This window comes from Myotis brandtii, unplaced genomic scaffold (assembly GCF_000412655.1).
Source record: "Myotis brandtii unplaced genomic scaffold, ASM41265v1 scaffold186, whole genome shotgun sequence".
NCBI lineage: Eukaryota > Metazoa > Chordata > Mammalia > Chiroptera > Vespertilionidae > Myotis > Myotis brandtii.
Window position 1 is genome coordinate 2,630,182 of NW_005356905.1, and position 5,771 is coordinate 2,635,952.

At 44.2% G+C, this 5,771-nt stretch overlaps 1 long non-coding RNA gene across 1 annotated transcript in view; it reads left to right on the forward strand.

Moving 5' to 3' along the window:
- The first annotated feature begins 6 nt into the window (after positions 1-6).
- Positions 7-5,771, forward strand: part of LOC102245206 — a 21,129-nt gene continuing 15,364 nt past the window's right edge. Inside the window, exons 1-2 of the long non-coding RNA XR_313469.2 lie at positions 7-231; positions 4,380-4,500. This is a non-coding gene — a long non-coding RNA (uncharacterized LOC102245206). The remainder of the gene's footprint in view (positions 232-4,379; positions 4,501-5,771) is intronic.

The following is a 5,771-nucleotide window of genomic DNA, read 5'->3' on the forward strand; positions in this document are numbered from 1 at the left end:
CTCCGCTGCGCGCTGACGTCACCCCGCGGGCGTCCTTGCCCACCTGGATTCTGACGCTCGTTTGCGAGAGGTCCAGCGCGTGTGGAGCGCGGCGGGGCTTCCTGAAGTCGGTGTGACACCAGCCGGCAGGGAGCGCGGCTTTGGGCTCCTGTGTCCGGAACAGGGGGCGCCTGGGCCGACGGCGGCGCTGAGACCGCCTGCAGTTGGGGTTGGGTAGCTCCCCAGAGCAATGTAAGTGCGTCCTCCCTGAAGGGATCGCGGAGGAACATGACCTCTAATCCAAACTCCTTTAGTTAGTAGTTGAATTTATTGGGGTGACACTGGTCACCACAATTATACAGGTTTCAGGTGTGCAGTGGACACATCATCTGTCCACTGTATTGTGTGTTCACCACCCAGGTCAAGCCACCGTACATCACCATTTATTCCCCCTGTGCCGTCTTACCGGCTTCTTTATAGAGTTGTACACACATGTTAGCCGCTACTCATTTTCCATTCACTATACACCCGTGCCACACGTTAAAGATTAGTTATTTTAAAAAGGTAAAGTCACGGATATTTTTGTATGCAAATAAAAAATGCACATGTGTCAGAGTTTAATTCATTAAAGACCATAAAGTTTGTAAGGTATTCTGAAATGAATTTACATCTTTCCTTCCCTGACTTCCCCTCCATCCAATAGATCAGCAAGTTTTTTGTTTTTTTTTAACTCAACTTTCAAAATTGGATTCCTCGTCTCCATTTTCACAAACACTATCTCAGTCTGAGCAGAAATTATCTATGGATCGGACCACAACCTTCCAACTGACTTCACCTCCCCCCAATTAGCCTTACCTCCCAAATCGATTCTCTACACAGCTTTCAAAGTGATCAAAACAAAACAAATCAAAACAAAAAACAACAGTAAGTATAATCTAGATTATGTTGCTCCCTTTCTTAAAATGCACCAATAGTTTTTCCTTTGCCTGGAGAATTAAATTCACACTCCTTATGCTTGCTTACAAAGAACTACACGGTTTTTGTGCCTCTTCATCTACCTCATCTGACACTTTCTGATTCTCTCACTGTGCTCTAGAGCCTTCTGCTTGGACAAGGGAGGGAGAGCACACGCTGGGACCTTTCTTTGTGAGGGTTTTTAAAGGCTGGAGGCTTAGGGGAGGTCTTGGAGAGGATCTCAATAGAATATTCATCATTTTATGCTGATGCACCAAAATGAAATTCCCTTAACTTCATCTGTCCTTGGGTGTGGTTGGCACAAATGGCACTAATTGCTATCTATCTTTCTGAGAAAGGTGATTTCAGCTATTTACCCTCTGGTTGGGGAGAAGTGCAAACCATTTACTCCTAAGTGTCTTTGGTTACAGAAGATACTGTTTTGTGATTTGCTAGATGGCTATATAAACTGCCTGGTTAACTGTCTGTCTCACTTCCGCTATTCTGCTTGTCCTAGCTTACTAGCCAGTCTCAAAGGCAAGGGCAATATTCACGAGAGAAAAGTAATACAATTCAGATCCCACCTTTACACAGTCTCTTTTACATAGAAGTCAAACCTGCTTTTCTTTCCCTACTTTCCAGCTCAGTGATTGATGGCCACACCACCATTCGTTCAGCTATAAAACCCTGGGCATCATTTTCAATTCCTGCCTCATTTTATTTCTCTTATTTAATTACACATCAAACTATTGCCTCCAGTTCTGAAACTTTTCTAGAATTTTACCCTCTTCTTTACTCATGCTATTATGGCCTTGCTTGATGTTATAGGAAACACTTCCTTCACTACCTTATAGCTTTTTCCTTTGCTTTGCAGAGGAGGTAGAGTGAACAAACTGACTGTTGAGCAAACTGAGGTCCACGTGACCCCGTCCAAAAAGATAAATTATGTGTAATGCAATAGGGAAGAAAACATGTCATATTTGTCAAGTTCCTGTGAGGTATCCTTCTGCATACAGGAATTATGCTTGCTTAGATATTTATTTTTTACTAGAGGCCCAGTGCACAGACTGCCGGTTTAGGCCTGATCCTGCAGTCAGACATCCCTCTCACAATCCGGAACTACTGGCTCCTAACCACTCGCCTGCCTGCCAGCCTGATCAATGCCTAACTGCTCCCCTGCCAGCCCAATCGCCCCCAACTGCCCTCCCTTGCTGGCCCGATCACCCCCAACTGCCCTCCCCAGCTGGCCTGATCTCCTCCAACTTCCCTCCCCTGCTGACCATCTTGTGGCTGCCATCTTGTGATGATGTGGGGGTGGCCATCTTGTGACGACGTGGGGGCTGCCATCTAATGATGGCGTGAGGGCACGAGGGCCACCTAGGCTTTTATTAGTATAGATTAGAAAAGAGGTAGGAATGTGTTCTTCAGTGTCCTGAATGAGCTAGAAAGTTGTGATTGGTTATCATAATTGAATCTGTTTCAAGTGATGGAAGCAGGTGTGATGAGGTGTCACCACAGGCTCACCCTTCCTGCCTCTGTAAATTATAATGTGGTTATATCTCTCCCCTTCTGAGCCCGTTTGGCCTGGTGGTGTTCATGCAGAAATGCACGTAATAACTCGTGCTTAGCATTGTCATGAATTGTGATAGGGTTTCAGGACATGCTACCCCAAATATGGCACCGTGGCAAAGTGAATATTTTAAGCTGAAAGAGTCTGAGAAAACAGCAGAAACTGGAAAGTCACTTTGACCTCCCCCTCCCCCTTCTTCCCTGAAGCAGGCCAAAACACCCTCTAACATGAGGGTTTTATGACCTGGAAAGGAGCATGACAAAGGGAAAGAGAGAAGAATCCAAACAGGTTTTGCTGTTTCTCCCAGGTTACTACACTTACCTCATACTTTTTGGCATATCATACTTCCCCACAACTATCCACTCTTTTTTTAAAAAATATTTTTATTGATTTTTTTACAGAGAGGAAGGGAGAGGGATAGAGAGTTAGAAACATCGATGAGAGAGAAACATCGATCAGCTGCCTCCTGCACACTCCCCACTGGGGATGTGCCCGCAACCAAGGTACATGCCATTGACCAGAATCGAACCCGGGACCCTTGAGTCCGTAGGCCGACGCTCTATCCACTGAGCCAAACCAGTTAGGGCACAACTATCCACTCTTCATCAACCTAGCATAAAAATACTCTGGATTAACCCTTTCTTTACGTCTTCATTTCCTATGAAGGTTTCCATGCCACATAAGATTTATATGCTTGCCCTGGCTCATTGCAGATTCAGTTCCTGGTCAGGGCATATACCTAGGTTGCCAGTTCGATTTCTTGTTGGGGAATGTAGGGGAGGCAACCGATTGATGCTTCTCTCTCACACAGATGTTTCTTTCTCTAAAAATCAACAAAAACATATCCTCAAGTGAGGATTAAAAAATTATATGCTTTTCTCTTGTTAATCTGTCTTTGTCAGTTTAATTTTCAGGCCCATCCCGGGTAGGAGGACCCAGGAAAATGTTTTTTTCCCCTACAATAGGTAATAAAAGTAAAGTTAGACATACACACACATACACACACAACCTTTCAGTTTATTCTATGTCCTTAAACTACTATCTCTTTGCAATTAAACTAAAACCTAGCCTAGTAAGGTAGAAGTTGCAGTTGCCTACCCAACAGCCATTTTTCTCTTTTTAAATAATATTTGGCACATAGTAAAACAATTATTTGAAATTCAAATTTAACTGGAAATCCTATATTTTATTTGGTAACTCTAACATTTATGTATTCAATGGTTATATTCTTTAGTAACATGTTCTTATATAAACACTAGAGGCCCAGTGCACGAAATTGGTGCACTGGTAGGGTCCCAAGCGGCTGCTGGCTGCCAGCCGGGTACTCCCTTCCTTCCCCTGGCAGGCCCCACCCCCTGGTCGAACTCCTGGACAACACTGGTTGAGGGGACAATTTGTATACTACGCTTTTATTATATAGGATATTCAGATTAGTAAACAAATAATTTTTTGAAAAGCACTTGTGAGCATTTATGTCCAATATCAAGTCCTCAAGGTCCATATCCCGAAAAGTCCGGGGTCCCAGTCCATGGCTCCAACTTTGTGCACATTGAGAGCCATGTCATATGGTAGAAAGTATAGCACCTGCAAGGTCATGTTAGCAAAGGAAGTGAGGTTGTTGTCCCAGATGAATCCTCTGGAGGCAAACTGTGATGCTGAAGATCCAGGAATGAAGACAAAATAACACCCAGCCAGCCTCCCCACCTCCTGCCCAAGAGAGAAATGATGCAGCCAGGCCCTTCCAGTGACCACCTCTGGGTCTGAAAGGGCAAGGGGAGGGGCAAACTGAGAACTTTCACTGAGAGATCCCTCCCGGGCTGGGGGGCTGGGGAATCCGGGCATAAGTACCATGATCTAATTCTCCTTCCTCTTGCAGATCTCTTGCCAATGCCTCCTCACCAGCAATATTTTCTGATTGGACCTGGAGGTCAGTGTACAAGAGAGGGTTAGAGGAAGTCCACACTGGTCAGCCTTCTGGGGAACAGAGCAAGACAAAGGTGAGTGGAGAATGTATCCAGAGAAGCAAAGGAAAAATACTCCACGTACTTTCTGAGGTTCTGGGGCTTGCCAGCATTATATCTCTCCTTGTTTCCTTTCCTACTGCTGGGAAAGAACCAGCAGAGATGGGCAGAAGAATCCTGCCTAGGAAATTATTTTCACAACAGAAAGCCACATAGAATGGACTCAGTATGGCTATCCATAATTTTTGGATTATGCTTCTTTGGGAAAGTTTTTTGGGTTCCTTCACTACCCCAACCCAGGAAGGGTGCTCTGTCCTGTGACAATATTTTATCAGCACACTGTCTGTATTCTACATAGTGTCTTATCTTATGTGCCCAGAGTCTAGCCAGGTTTAGCACAGAGTAAATGTTGAATGGAAGGATGAATGAATGCATGAATGCTTAATCAGAGAGGATGCTAAGGAGTTTAGGGAGATTACAGTATCTTGAATTTCTCTCACTCTCCCACAAGATGGCAGCAATCACCATGGTCCAGTTTTCCTATGTGAAGAACTCAGCACATCTTCATTGAGTGCCTTATGAACACAATAGGTCTATTTTTCAAATCATTATATCAAGGACAGAATAATACACTGATGGCAAGGAAAAGAAAAAAATAAAAATATTTACTATCACTAATATTATTGGATATGGCACTATACATTTTACTTTAAAAAGCATTTGGGAAACATGTGTTACTGAATTTGTGAAAGAAAAATTGCCCTCTGTGCAAATGTTAGATGAACAAATGAATTATCTCTGACCCGTGTGGTACCTAGTTGTTATCTGATCTCCTAGAATCACTCTGTTGGGCTCTTCCCATACACCTGGCTCTGTTTTCTTGCTCTCAAAGTTAAAAAGTTCATAGGTTCCAGGTCCTCAGGTGGCTCGCTTCTTACTCCAGCCACTTCAGTCTGTGCAGAGACCATACAGTGCTTCTTGTACTGGACAGTGAATGCTTAAACTCATCACGGTGTCAGATCATATTCACTTCTGAAAAAGGACACGACTTTCAGAAAATTGTTACTGAGTAAGTATTCTTTACAGGCTCAGAGATGAGAGTGTCCCAGTGAGGTTGAGGGTAACTTAGTTTTCTTAAAATGTCATGGATCTTCACACACACGCAGTACACACACACACACACACACACACACACACGCAGTATACACACACACACACTAGGGGCCCAGTGCACGAATTCCTGTGCCTTGAAAGGAACTGTGGGCCGTGAGGCTGTGGTGGGCACAGGGGTGGGTCTCGGCCCATCC